Below are 16,419 nucleotides of genomic sequence, written 5' to 3'. Positions count from 1 at the left end.
TGATACGCTTTGAACGCGTTATTCAATTTTCGGCACGGCCAGGTTTTATAGGACCAAGACACGATTTAATGATTCCCCTGCTTAAATAGCGGCAGTATCCATGTCTTGCTATGGTAAACCCAAAATATGAGTCAGACCAAAAAGTAAAATAAGACAATGGCACCCCAAAGCGTAACAGACGGACGGACGGACACGATTACTATATACCCTCCCGCTTTTCAGGCGGGGGTATACACGTAAATATATAATTATATATGTATAGTCGAGTTACAATACCTTATACATACTATACAATAATCAAATGTGTGTGAATGCCTTTCGAAAACGTAAGACATGGTGGTCGAAGAAATTTCTATTAAGACAATCTTTTCTTCTGAGAAGATTTAATTAAGTATGTTGTTACTCCAATCAACTACGCCCCCAGTGGTTGTACCCCCCCCCCCCTCTTCCCCTCTTCATAGTATGTATAATTAAATAATACAATGTTTGTATTTAAAAGACATCTTAGAACCGTACTTTTTCTTTAGAATTCGCTTACTTGTTTTAAAATTAGTTAAATTACTTAATTTGAACATTACGCCCAAACTTACGCCTACCCATGAGTAGACGTTGAATTTTGCCCTTAATTTAGTCAGGTGTAACGATACGCTCTTTAATGAAACGCAACTCTTCGTGCTAGTCCTGACTTTACACCGGCGTAGCGCTACGACTGGGCGTACGACCTTTGATGAAACGGGCCCCAGGAGGTCATGATTTGAACAAACTAGAATTTACACTACCTGAGGATGATATCATATAAATATCACTAATCATGGCTTTGAGGTACTTGAGAAGGAGATTTTTAAAGATTTAACTATATATTCCTATGAAAAAATTTGATCGACCATTTTGGACCCTACATTCCCCGGGGGTCATGATTTGAACAAACTTAAATCTACACTACCTGAGATGATTCCACATCTCATTTGAATTTTATCTTTCCTAACCCAGTGGTTCTTGAGAAGAAAAATTTTAAAGATTTTCCCAATATATTCCTATGTAAAACTTTGATCGGCCTTTTTGGCCCCACCCTACCCCCGGGGGTCATGATTTGAACAAATTTGAATCTTCACTACATGAGAATGATTTTACATGAGTTTCATTTTTCCTGTCTCAATGGTTCTTGAAAAGAAGATTTTTCCAATATTTTCCTATGTAAAATTTTGATCGGCCAATTTGGCCCCTCCCTACCCCAAGGGGTCATGATTTGAACAAACTTGAATCTACACTACCTGAGGATGATTCCACATGAGTTTCATCTTTCCTGGCCCAGTGGTTATTGAGAAGAATATTTTTTTAATGCCATTCATTTTTCTCTAATTCATAATTATCTCCCCTTGGAAAAGGGCGTGGCCCTTCATTTGAACAAACTTGAATCCCCTTCACCCAAGGATACTTTGTGCCAAGTTTGGTTAAAATTGGCTCAGTAGTTCTTGAGAAGAAGATGAAAATGTGAAAAGTTAGCAACGACAACGACAACAACGACAGACAACGGACAAGTTTTGAGCAGAAAAGCTCACTTGAGCCTTCGGCTCAGGTGAGCTAAAAATGAATTCTTAAAATGTAGGTCATTGCTGGAGTGTAGCATTTAAGGTAATTCCACCCTCTTATGATGTCATAGGTTTTGCAAAAACTGTAATTAGTTTAAATTCATACCTAATAGAACAATGTCTCTTTAAAGAATGCTTTACAATAGATGTAATGATAAATATTGTTAAGTTAAAGAATTTTAAAAAACATATTTTCTATATTTAATCAATTATTCAATCTTTAAAAAATGTTGACAAGGGCAATAGCTTCGTCTATTGTCTCTTCATTCAGGAATTTGCTTTACTGTAAAATAGTTTCCCTGATATTCACAATTCAAAGTATCTTTTAAGTAGGAAGTAGTTTAGAACATTCAGCATCAGATTTGTGCATTTTAAGGTATCCGATCCATATTAGCCTCAGATTCAATGGAATTGTATGCATAATAGATATGTATGGGCTTAATACTCAGTGTAGTTAGAACTAATATTCACCTTTTAGTATCAGAATGTAAGAGTGGGACATGTCCTAATTTATGACCTTTTCCTGTCCTTGACGAGTTATCTCCCTTTGATTTTACTCAATAAAAATTAATTTTAAAAAAATCTGTCAGGTAAAAAAATTATTTCTCATTGTTTTTCTACTCCCATTTATCAAATACATCTTTCCACCACAGCATTTTTTGATATTTGAAGTATTTATTTTTTATCTTAGGAAACTTACTTGAAGTTACTTCCTTCCATAGACTTCAATGCAATCTTCAATAATTAATTTCTGCTTTGGTAATAACATTTTTGAAAATTTCTCTTGGTAAATCCCTTTCTACTCTAAACTGCTTTAAGATAATATCAGGATATATCACAAACAAATGATATTTAAGGTTAGAAATTTTGGTCCTTATATGGGTCGGATACCTTAACCAGTTTTTAGATAATTTTCAAAATACTGTTTACAAAAAAGAGTGATTTTTTAATATTCAAATACACTTCTGTTTAATTATGTTTCGCATCTTAAATAATATGGTGACCTATACATTTTTTGCAATAATTGGAAAATTTAAAGTATATTAAAGGAAAATAAATGCAGTTTTAGTACTTTGAAACATTAAAATTGTGAGGGTGGAAACACCTTAAACTTGACGTTTTTGCCGTCAAATTCAAATGTAACGTAAAACTACATGTAGTACATACATGTAACACGGCAATTGTTATTAAAATTCAAGGCACCGCAAGTTAAAATTCTGTCTAGAGATATTTTCCTTAATAACATGGCAACATTTTGTAGAATTTATAATAATTTTCAACATCAATTTTTCATCCAATATTAAAAAATTTGCCATTTTACAAATCTTACGAACTTTCCAAACTTTGTGACACACCAGCTTAGTCAATGTCCACACAATAAATCGGCTTAATATCAGAAATCCAACATACATATCGACACAAAATATCAGTCTAATTTAAAAATATAGTCCCTTGCACACAAAAAGGATCATTGACATGCCCTTTCAAAATTAATTTTGCTATTGAAATTATGTTTTTAAGTTACCGATGAAATTTCATATTCCTTCCATATTTCTTCGGATAACGCTTATCTATATATCGCTGTCTTGCATTTTGAACAACGCGTTCACAGCATTCGGATTAATCAATATCACAGTTGTAAAACTTTACATCATTTACATCAGTTTTTGAACTTTTCTGCTAAATTTTATGTTTGAATGTTTGTTTTATGGAAATTATCAACATTTTGCTATTGCGTGTGCGACGCTCCTGTTACCGATCTACATGCGTTTTTGACGTATTTGATTGAATAGTCTAATTCATATATATACATGTATTTGATAATTGGATTTTTTTAATAAATATTTTTGTTGAAATGTATTTAGTATACAATTACCGACCGAATGATATATAGTTTTCATATAGTGAATTGTTTTAAAATTATGGAAATAGCGCAAATGCCGCAGTAATAGTAATTATTGACTTTTTGACACCAACACCCTGCGCGACGTCAGAGGATCGTGCATTATGGCCGTGGTTTGCGACGATGCAGTGCCTGAAGAACTTTAAATACTTATCATTACAGATAGAAGGATTTGAGAACAAGGACACATAGGTGCACTTTTCGCTTTTGAAAGTCAAACTAAGTCGGGAGGATGAACACAAAGAAAAAAAAGGAAATATCAATAACACAAACACGAAAATCCTATTTCGGTTGGGGGGGGGGGGGGGGGGGGGGGGGGGGAGGTAAGATCGAACTTCAGTACCAAAAACTTTTTTCCAAACAACACTACTTTCCCCTTTTTTTAACCTATACTTCGACGTGTCTGTGGAAAGAGGGGGAAGGGGGCTAAACCTACGAAGCAATGTTCAATGCCTATACAAAGTATTTATTTGGGGAAAAAAATTTGCCCCCCCGGTCCGACGCCTATGGTAAATAATCTAATAAGAATTAGTATGAAAAACGTCAGTCAGCATTAGACTTAATGATAAATTTTATTTGCTGACAAGGTATTTGTATCGACCAAAGAACTTAAAAAATGATGACTTTAAACGAGGCTGCTAATATTCTTGTTTCGTCAACTTGTTTGTCAATAATTTACCTCGTTTTAGAAATTGGTCATACATAGAACATGCTCTTGCCTACTGAATCAACCGAGAGAAATAAACCCCGTATGCAGGTGATGATGGTATATTGCTGCATAAGTAAGGGAAGTATACCATTATTTCCATTTTTTCATCATGCTTATATATTCATTTTGAACTTTTGCTCATATAAATAGACTAATTGAATATTTAAATTCTGTTCCTTTTTTCTTCGATAATAAAAAAGTGTTACATATAAGGAGACAGAAATAAGGGCCAGCTTCATCCGAGCCACAGGCTCAATAAAGTGAGCTATTTTGATGGGAAAACATGCATCTTATACGTTAATCTATCTATATAAAAGGTACACATGTATAAATGGAATCGGAGGGGGATCAGATGCCATGGAGGTACATAAGGAAATGACTTTAAAATGTTCTCAAAAACAGCAAAGCTTTGGTATCTTATAATAAGATAGTTCTAATCCTTCTCGGGTATTTTCGGGATTTTATGAAGAAAAAAAAGTAAAAGGTCCATCCTCCAAGTGACGTTGCATCGATTTTGAAAGTGGAGAAAAACGTCGTATTACCTGAAAAAAAAGAAGGGGAAAAAACATGACAAGCAAATAAAAAAGGGGGATCATCACATTGTGTGATAAGTAAAAATATATAAATAAAATCAATATTTTTTACTTTATAATAAATTCAAATATTTTGGTAATGGATTTCTGATTGTTATGTACAGTTCATACAGCCCCTTCTGACAAAATAATGTTCCGAAAAATATTGTAGAATTTGTAAGGAAAAAAATCTCTAAAATTCAGGAGCTTCTGGCCCGGTCTCAAGGCGGTCCCAGACCCCTGCCTATTTTTTCCGTCCCCTAATTTTAGTTTCTGGATCGGCACCTGGAAATATTTGAGCACATAATACACATTTGTATGAGGTTGTTGTTTTCCGAATCCGGACCAGAGTTAAAGTTCAGTCAACTGAGCTCGCAATGACATCTTATTCCCTATATAAACAATTTATCAATAACTTTGACAGCTCTTTGCACGGCCCGGTCCTTCTACAGGTTTGTCTTGACTGATCCTCAAAATGTACACCACTACATCATGAAGTCTGTGTGAAAGTACTAGGGTGCTTCATCCACAATTTCCATCCACAGGAACTTGTGGACAGGACCCCCCCCCCCTGCGAATATACACCCTAGGCCCAAAGATATTTTATATTTATTTCTATTCATCTTTTTTTCCTGAATTTATCTTCTAGTACATATTTACATTGTATTTCCTCCGATTTTGATGATTTAACTACGCACGCTAAAAGATAGGAAGTGGGTGCAATTAACCTGGGTTTCAATGAACATAGGGAAAAAAGCTAAATTTAGATAAATTAAAAAAAAGCTGAGGACCGCGGTGCAATCCCCTCCCCCTCCGGCAAGGAAAAAGTTGCCCAAAGTCGAAAATCCTATTTCGTGTGGGGTGGGGGGGGGGGGGGGGGGGGGTAGGTTAACTTTTTCTCAGTGTCAACTACTTTCAGTACCAATTCCAATACTACATTTTCCGTACATAACTAAAAGTGGCGGGGGGTGGGGTGGGGTGGGTGGGGCAACCAGGCTTTCAATTAACATTTCCTATAGTATAAGTAAGGTTGGGAAAAAAGCCCCCCTGGCCCCCGCTGTTGCTACGCCCCTGCTTTTGATATTTGAAATATTCATTAAAAGGCTGCCCCCCCCCCCCCCACACACACACACTCGATCTATACCACCGGTAATTAATTGATATCAGGGAAATGTAGTATTGAATGTCAAAAAATTGGTACTGAAAGGAGTAGACAATGGAAAAAGTTCGCCTCGATCTAACCACCCACGAAAAAGAATTTTCGAGTTTAGGCTACTTTCCTTTTTCTGTTTTCTTTCTTTTGCTTGTCAGCTTTTTTTAGGTAAGTCAAGTTTCGCGTATTGTCATAGGCCTATACATGATGTCCTCTATAAAAAAATAATTTTTTTGTAGATGACAATGACATAAATCAAAATGTTATTTATGCATTGGGCACTGAAGTTGGGAGAGGGGTAGATTAGCATTCTCTATCCAGACTTGTCGTTCCCGCTACGCTCCCACATACACCTCTGTCAACGCTTGTTTTACAAGATTCTTGGAGAAATTGTAAAGGATTAAAAAATTGTATTTATAGTCGTTTGTAATTATATTTCTTATCGGAAAACAATATTTATTTTAACTTGTTGCACCTTATACAAATACAAATACAAATATTTATTGGCACAAACACAATTACAATAATTGGCAAAGGCACATCATCAATTGTTCATTATATTTAAACAATAATCTGGTATAGAATGTAAGGCTATATATAATCATAGCTAAATTGTACATCATTTGTAAAATAATTATGTTAAGCAGTCATTTCTAGATGTAATACATTTTTTAATAAATGAGTTTGTTATTTTCAGTACTTCTGGACAATGGCTATTAAAGCAAAGTTTAACTTTTTGAGTATTAGACATATTTAATATTTTATCATGGAAAAAAATCATCAAATTCCTTTCAAAAGTTAACCTATGATTATTGTATTTATGGCAGATGAAAAGAAAATGAAATTCATCTTCAACTTCCCCTGTGTTACATATATTACAAATTCTTTTATCTGTAGACCTGTATAGAAAAATGTCTTCCTTTTTCTATTGCAAGGTTATGAGCACTAAGTCTCAATCTGCTAATAATTGATCTGTCTGTTTTCTTTTTTAATATATCAGTGTATCCGCATCGTTTGAAATTATTAAAAGCAACTTGATAAAATTTTAGTTTCGATGAATTATGAATCTTTGCTTATTCCTCTTGTATGCATTGATCTGATATTCTTTGTTTTATGCTTCTCAAAAGTGGTTTTACTGAATTTTCTTTTTTAGTAATGAATGAAAATCACAACTTGTTACATGTTATAGGGATTTTTAAATTAAAATATTAGTCGTAAGAGGGACTAAAGGTGAAATAAATGATGAATTATCATCAATATCAATAATTACAATAATTAATTACTATTTTAACTTCAAATTTTCTCAGTTCAAAACTTGTACAAAAACCTTGTACAACGAGCGTTGACAGAGGTGTAGTGAGCCTAGCGGAAGACAACTCTGGTTAGAGAATGGTAGATTCGATTTTTTTAAGAATTAGATTGCGTAGTGCACCTTTCTTCGCGTTTTTAAAGTTTTATTTCACAAAGTCCTAATTCCAATATATATATTTTATTATAATTAGTAATTAAAGACACAATAAATACGATTTTCCAAATTCTCTACGCTCTGGGACTATTTTACTTTGATCACGTGATCTGTTTTACAAGGTCAGATTGAGATTGCCTTTTGTCAATATCGGTCACTACTGTCATTGCTTCTGCGATTGCATCTACTCAGCGCTTTCACTGCATTCTTCAAGACATCTTGCACAGAAGAAGATTTCTTCTGGATGAGGTTAGTTTATCGAAGTTGGTATATTCATCGATTTATCACTCTATATGGCCTTATTGTGGAAAAAAATTTCGTGGTGAATACTCGAACATTTTTGACGCCATTTTTGTCCTGCAGCAAAACTAAGAGAGGTATTTGGCAGGTACATGCATTTTGAAATATTTGTTCGCATGTTTTTACTTGTGTATTAGGTACCGTTTGTCAAAAATTTATATAGTTTTAGTGAAGCTACTAAACTTGTATTAATGTAAATATTAACATAATATATGGTTGATTTGATGAAAAAAATGAGGACTTCCGGTGATGAGTGCGCATGTACATTGAGATATTCATGCTCACAAATATACATTCATTGACTGGGTTCGAGGACAACATGTAGATTTTGTCAGACCCAAGAACCAAACTGTTTGCAGGAGATGCCATAGGTAGTTAGGCAAAAGGCACACAGTTTGGTTTGAAACTCATTTTGCCTGAGAACAAGATCAATAGAAGTTTTGTTATACCTTTTATTTTAATATTTTTTGACATACATGCATCTTGTACTGTCTTCCATGATGTAAACCCCAGAACTGTCCCTTTTAAACATCGCAATGAATGCATGCAAATGAAATTAAGTTAGTGCCTGCCTATTGCACTGTGACATAAGCCTTCTAACATCTCAATGATATATATATATATAGGTATAACATCTCACTCAGCGATCAACATAATTTTTTTAATTGCTGCTCAGTAAAAACATTATTAATATTGAAGACTTTTTTGTATAGTATAGTATAGTACTCACCCACTGATGTCAAACAAAAAGCAGAACAAGATTTACATTCATATTTGGCCTCCTTAGCTCCTGACCTATGAATTTGCCTAATTTACATTCCAGTAGAATTATCAAGAAATCAACATAATCTGATTAACTTTCAAAAAGTTAATTATCTCAGATAAAACAAATAGAAATGAAAATATTCAGATTTATTACATTTTTACCTGAGTGAAGTACTGTAACTAAATACTCATTAAATAAAAATGATATCCTGTCACAGTGTGAAAGTATATCATAAGTGCGGTAAAATTGACAATTTTCATTCCTACAACAGTGTTGTAAAGAAAAATCATCCTTGACCTGACATAAAGATAATAAATAAGCATATTATTGAGGAATACATCTGAGAAATATGAAAATCCTAGTAATTAGGCCATCATTAAAAAATTGATTGTTTGGAATTGCCGCCTGCAGGGTTTCAGACACAGGAGGGAGGGAAATTATTTTATTTTTTTAAATTGAAGATAAATTAAAAATTTTTGATAAAAATCTTAGTAAAAAGTAAAAACATGTTTTGACTTTTAAAAAAGTATCTACCATCAACAAAAATCCTAATTTTACATCCCGCACCTCTGACTACATTTTTTCCTTATTCAAAATAAGGAAAAAATGCAGTATAATACATGAATTTTCCGCATGGGCAAAAAAATTTTCGTAGATAAAAATTTCCAATTTTCTCCGTATTCAAAATATGGAGAAAATGTGGATTTTATTCAGGAGGGGGCATTTCAATCCGAGGGGTCCAGATTTCCGCATTTCCATATATACAAAATATGGAGGTATTTACTTGGTTGATAAAATGCGGAAATACGGAAATCTGGAGAAAATACGGAGTTAATCACATGGTTATAAAATGGCTAATAAAACCGCCACATGATGCATACATACATAAATATTTACAAAACCATCAACAATGTGCAAAATTATATACAATTTATTATATGTTATGAGAAAAAAAACATATAAATGAATGAACAAAATTACACATTATGTTCATGACAATGTTTGGATCTATCTTTGACAAACAAATAGGAGCATGTATGGAAAAAAACTTGGAACTCTTATTTAAGCCAGAAGTTCATCATGGAAAAAATGTGGCATTTTTTAATATTTATTAAATAAATGGAAATTTATTCCTATTTAAGCAAAAGTGGGAGTGAAATGTTCAACACTATTTATTGGGGAAAAAATAACAATTGACATAGCATTGAATATTTACAAAACAAGAAAAAATTTTAAATTTTTTATCAATCTGGATCACATTTGCCATTTTCTACCTGCATCCCTGATTCATATTTGTTCACAATTCAATTTATATCTCAGGTCTGTGCTTTACACCCATCTGTCCAATAAAAATTTTCTAGGACTTCTTTGTAATTTGTAATCTTTAAAAATTTCTTGCAGCAGCACTGGCCAGGTCAGATTGGCAAATCCTATCAATTAAAAAAAAAGTACTTAAATTATAATGGTGCAATATTAATAAAATTTAAATTCATTGCTTTTATTCCTTTTAAAATCTTTTTATAAACACAATTTTGGGTTCTTCAATTTAATATCAATTTGTTTAAAATATTATTTATAATAATGACAATCATAGTTGACTGTTTTTAATTAAACAAGCAATAAAAAAAGTAAACAAGAGGCCCATGGGCCTTATAGGTCACCTGAGCATTATTCAACAACTTTCCAGTGATTGAATTTGTTTTAAGCCAGATGCTATAGCATTTACAATTTGGTAATCATAACTATACACTTAGCAGTTCCTTAGTTTGGTTACTTAATACCCATAGGCAGGGTAGGGGAACAAAAAATGCATTTCAACAAATCAGTAATATTCAGCAATAATCAGTAGTGCATAAAACACAGGAATCCTTAAAAATCTTACGCTTTGATCCACAAATTGCACAATTTTTGGAAAGGCATCCTTGCTTTTCAAAAAAATTTGATTAATACCAAGGAGCACATTTCAAACAATTCATTCATTTTCAGTATATAAGTCAGCCCCCCCCCCCTCTATGGTACAACTGACCCTGGGGCCTTGAAATTTACAATTCTTGAAGATTAGGTCCCTTGCTCATATATATAGGTAAAATTTGCTTAAAACCTTCTCAAAGAACAAAATATTCAAAGATTTAATGTTTTTTCACTATACATGTATAATCAATACAGCCCCCCCCCAATGTCAAATCCCTGACCCTGGGGCCCATAAAATTCACAATTTTGGTAGAGGCACTCTTGCTTATCATAACTATGTACTTAGTTAGTTTATTTAATACCCAGAAGCAGGGAAATGGATTTTCAAAGAAATAATGTATTTTCACTATATAATCAATAGAGCCCCGCCCTAACACCAGAACCCCTGACCCTGGGGCCATAAAATTCACAATTTTGGTAGAGGCACTCTTGCTCATCATAACTATGTACTTAGTTAGTTTATTTAATACCCAGGAGCACAGAAGATTTTTAAAGAAATAATGCATTTTCACTATATACTTATTTAGCTCCGCCCTAGCACAAGTACCCCTGACCCCAGGGCCATGAATTTCACAATTTTGGTAAAGGACTCAATGCTGATTACAATCATGCATACAGTTTGACTGCTTGACACACTTGTAAAGAAGAAGATTTTTAAAGATTGCATTAATTTTAGTGGTTTTGGCACATTTCCCAGGCCCCAGGGGGGCAGGGATCATGAAATTCACAATTTTTGTTCCCCACACCCATAGATGCTTTGTGCCAAATTTGGTTGAAATTGGTTCAGTGGTTGCAGAGAAGAAGCTAAAAAATGTTCAAAAGTTTACGACCGATTGACGACATGACACGACGAACGATGTACGACATGGACTATAAAAAAGCAATAGGTCACCTGAGTGACTCAGGTGACCTAAAAAAGAATACATATACCTCAAACATAACCATCCATGGACCAAGCTTTATTAAAATCGCAGTAAATTGAATAAGCACTTATTCTTTTTCAAAAATCTCCTCCTCATGCACAGACACTACCAAAAAAAAAAATGTATGGTAAATCATTGCTAGAGATTACACCCATGGCTCCCCAAAATTAACACCTTTAATTGTGGTTAACCATAATAAATTTCTATGAGCTGATTGAAAGATTTGAATCATGGGCATATTGGCTGAAATTTACAGTCCTAGGCCTAAAGTATTTATTTTCATCATCACAGTGACACACGTGTTAAAAAAAATATGACTGACCTACCGCATATGAAATACGTGTATCTGCATCTTTTGGTTGATACAGCAATACGATCTCAGGCTGTCTGGTCAACAAACTTCTTCCTTTAGACAGAGCAGACGTTGCAACATGGAGGCCAAGGTTAAATTTTATCTGTTTTTAAAAAATTGATCACTGAGCCCGACTTTTTGAAACATTCTTCCCCCGATCAAATTGTACATAACATTCAGGAGAAACAGAGAACTGCTGTGAACTCCAAGACATTTTTATGCACCCAAATTTTTTGATTGTATATTGTTTTTGTCCTGTCTGTCTGTTTAGCTGTATGTCTGTCTGTTGTCAACTTTAACCTTCGCCATAACTTTTGAACTGTCAGACTTAGAGACTTCATATTTGGTATGGATACTCCACTACAAAAACACTTTCAACTGACACCAAGGTCAATGACCTTGTGACCATGACTGTGACCTTTATGCTAAAAATAGCTTTTTGGAACTTTCGCCATAACTTCTGAACGGTGAGAGATAGAGACTTCATATTTGGTATGCATACTCCACTAATTAGGCACTTTCAACTGACACCAAGGTCAATGACCTTGTGACCATGACTGTGACCTTTATGCTAAAAATAGCTTTTTGGAACTTTCGCCATAACTTCTGAACGGTGAGAGATAGAGACTTCATATTTGGTATGCATACGCCACTAATTAGGCACTTTCAACTGATACCAAGGTCAGTGACCTTGACTGTGACCTTTATGCTAAAAATAGCTTTTAAAAACTTTCGAGATAACTTTAAAACCGTGAGAGATAGAGACTTCATATTTGGTATGCATACTCCACTAATTAGGCACCTTCAACTGACACCGAGATCAATGACCTTGTGACCTTGATTGTGACCTATGTGCTAAATATAACTTTTTTCGAATTTTCGCCATAACTTTTGAACCATAGATGATAGAGACTTAATATTTGGTATGCATACTACACTAATAAAGTGCTTTCAAATGACACCAAGAACAATGATTGTGTGACATTGACTGAGACCCATTTGCTAAAAATTGCTTTTTAGAACTTAATGTTGCCGCCAGGTGCTACTGTGTCTCACAAACACATCTTGTTCTTGATGAAAAAAATTCTAAGTCCAGATTCCTTATTTTTTCCGGATAAAAATATTCTAAGTTAAGAGTTCAATATTTTTCCAGATGAAAAATAGACTCAGTCCAATTCTCCGTATTATTTCCGTATATTTTCCGGATTATTTCCGTATATTTTCTGCTTTTCCGTATTGTTAATTTTCTCCGTATTTTTTTCCACATTTTTTCCATATTAAAATGAGGAAAAAATGCGGAATAATGCGGAAATCTGGAGATCTGAGGTGCGGGTTAGATCTGACACTATCTTTCGGTGTTTTGTATGGTGCATATGATACATGAATAATGGACAAAAAAATTGATTAAATAAAAAAAATTTCTTCCTACTTTTGGTCAATAAAATTTTTTCAGGAGGGGACATTTCAATTGAGGCAATTCCTTTCAAACTATAATTTTATGCCCTGTTCACACGGAGAGTTTAATTCGAATTAAACGTAAGTTTACTGCAAATTAGCTTCGCTTAGCGTAGAGAATTTAATGCGAATTAGTTTAATTCGAATTAATTTACTGCGCATTAAATTACTTCGCATTAGCCCCGTGTGAACGCTAAGCGAAGCTAATTCGAATTAAATTTTGACGCATGCGTAAGGCAAGAATTAAGTCACAGGACACATGCAGGTGGTTAGAAATAGGTATCTGTGCTATATTTGGTTAAAAAATTGAGGGAAAGTATAATAATCACTAAAATCAATGAATACCCAAGTGAAAATTTTTTCAAACAAATCACTTACAAATTGCCTACAAATTGCATCTAAAATCACTTAATAGTGATTTGTCTCAGTGATTTGTAAGCAATTCATTTAACAAATCATGCTTAAATCATTTTCTACCAAAATGATGACTATGATTTGCTTACAATTTGTTATGAAGGGGTGATTTGCTTGTGATTTCTTTCCCATTTCAGACAATTTCCGAGTGATTTGTTAAACTTAGGCAATTTCTACAGTGATTTCTTCATGATTTGTTGAACTTAGCCGTTCTTTTTCAGTGATTTGTAAATGATTTGTTGAACTTAGTCTTTCTTCGATGATTTGAAGATGATTTGTTAACTTAGTCTTTCTTCTGGATGATTTGCAAATGATTTGTTAAACTCATGGTCCTTCTGCAGAGTGATTTGAGAATGATTTGCTTCATAACTTCCGCCTGGCGTGCTGATTGGTCGGTATTAGAAACTCAACCGCCAATTTTCATTACTCAGATTTGAATTGAAATGAAAGGAGCTAGATTGTGCTGTTCTAGATGCATACCTCTCTCCTTTTGTTGAAACTTATGTTTTTCCATAACCATGCCTACAGAATATGTAGGTTTAAGGTATGTATAACTGTATTATGATATTATTTCCTCCTTAGATCCAGTTAATATTCCATACAATTACATGCAATTTATTATTCCTCTACCAACAACAAAGTTGGTGGCAATTAATGTTGAAAACAAAATCTATGTAGAGCTATAAGCTTCAGCAAAGTACTGGCTTTTTCAAAGTGTCTAAACAAATATTTATTTCAGATAATAAAGTATTTACCAACTTCTAAAAGTCAACAATTCATGCTTATATCATATTCTTGGTTTGGAGCCAAGTACATGTGTGTATATCTAAAATACATGATGTCATCTTAATGAGGACAGGTCTTAGTAAAAAATTATATTTTAAAATACTCTTGCCAAAAGTTTTTTGTTAAATATACAACAAATGTGCATGTGTTTCAAATATTTGAGAGATGGTTACACATGAGCATCATGCATACAAGTGTGTATCCGCCTGGAGTGATTTGGAAGTGATTTGTTAAACTGAAGTGATTTGTTTGCAATTTATTTGAAATGATTTGTTTGCAATTTGTTTGAAGTGATTTGGTTGCGATTTCAGGGTGATTTGCTTACAATTTGTTCGGAGTGATTTGTTAGCTCATTTGCATGGGAATTTGCATCACTTACAAATCATCTTCAAATCACTGATTCATAAGTAATTTGTTAAAGTGATTTGTTTGAGGATTTTTTTCACTTGGGTACCTGTAGCCACTACATGATGTATCAAAGGATGGCTCTGCATACATGACGTGATTTACAAATGACATCATAATAAACTTACTGACGCCTGATTGTAGAAGAAAAAATTTAATTCGCATTAGTTTACTTCGCATTAGCTGTCGTGTGAACGCAATTTAATTCGCATTATTTTAATTCGCATTAGTTTACTTCGCATTAATTTAATGCGAATTAAACTCGCCGTGTGAACAGGGCATTATTTTGGCCTTATGGTCAAGATTAGTCTTTTTAGCTCACCTGAGCCGAAGGCTCAATTGAGCTTTTCTGATCAAAATTTGTCCGTTGTCTATTGTTATCGTCGTAGTCGTTAACTTTTCACATTTTGGACTCCTTCTCAAAAACCACTGGGCCAATTTCAACCAAACTTGGCACAAAGTATCCTTAGGTAAAGGGGATTCAAGTTTGTTCAAATCAGGAGCCAAGCCCTAAATAAAAAATAGTGAAAATTTGATGGTATTTTTAAAAAATCTTCTTCTCAAGAACCACTGTGCCAGGAAAAAGGAAACTTATAGGGAAGTATCCTCAGGTAGTGTAGATGCAAATTTGTTCAAATCATATAAGGGGCGGTGGTGCTAAAATGGCCGATCAAACTTATATAGGAATACATAGGAAAAAATCTTTAAAAATCTTCTTCTCAAGAACAACTAGACCAGGAAAGATGAAACTTAAGTGGAATCATCCTTAGGTACTGTAGATTCAAATTTGTTCAAATGATGACCCACGGGGTTAGGGTGGGGCCAAAATGGCCGATCAAAGTTTTACGGTAGGAATATATAGGAAAAATCTTTTAAAAATCTTCTCCTCAAGAACCACTGGGCCAGGAAAGATGAAACTCAAGTGGAATCATCCTCATATAGTGTAGATTCAACTTTGTTCAAATCATGACCCCATGGGGGTAGGGTGGGGCCAAAATGGCCGATCAAAGTTTTACATAGGTGTACATAAAAAAATCTTTTAAAATCTTCTGCTCAAGAACAACTGGGCCAGATTAAACTCATGTGGAATTATCCTCAGGTAGTGTACATTCAAGTTTGTTCAAATCATGACCCCTGGGGTTAGGGTGGGGCCAATATGGCCGATCAAAGTTTTACATAGGATTTATATATAGGGAAAATTTTTAAAAAATCTTCTCAAGGACCATTGAGACAGGAAAGATTAAACTCATGTGAAATTATCTTCAGGTAATGTCAATTTAAGTTTGTTCAAATCATGACCCCCGGGGGTAGGGTGGGGCCAAAATGTCCGACCAAAGTTTTACATAGGAAAATATAGGGAAACCTTTTAAAATCTTATTTCAAGTACTTCAAAGCCATGATTTGTAATATTTATATGGAATCATCCTCAGGTAGTGTAGATTCTAGCATGTTGAAATCATGATCCCCCGTGGGGTCAAAATAAATTCACCCCCCCCCCCCCCCCCAACCTCAGTAAACTTTTAGTTTCTGATCTGATTTGTGCTTTTTCTTAGCCAATGTGCTCAGGTGAGCACTGTGGCCCCTGGATCTCTTGTTTAACATGGATCAAACTCTAAGGTCAAAGTCTAAATATGAAAGCCATAGCACCAAGTACAT

Source organism: Saccostrea cucullata, unplaced genomic scaffold (genome assembly GCF_032062105.1).
Source record: "Saccostrea cucullata isolate Sc308-1 unplaced genomic scaffold, CSIRO_AGI_Scuc_v1 ctg1049, whole genome shotgun sequence".
Lineage (NCBI taxonomy): Eukaryota > Metazoa > Mollusca > Bivalvia > Ostreida > Ostreidae > Saccostrea > Saccostrea cuccullata.
This window is presented reverse-complemented; position numbering follows the sequence as displayed.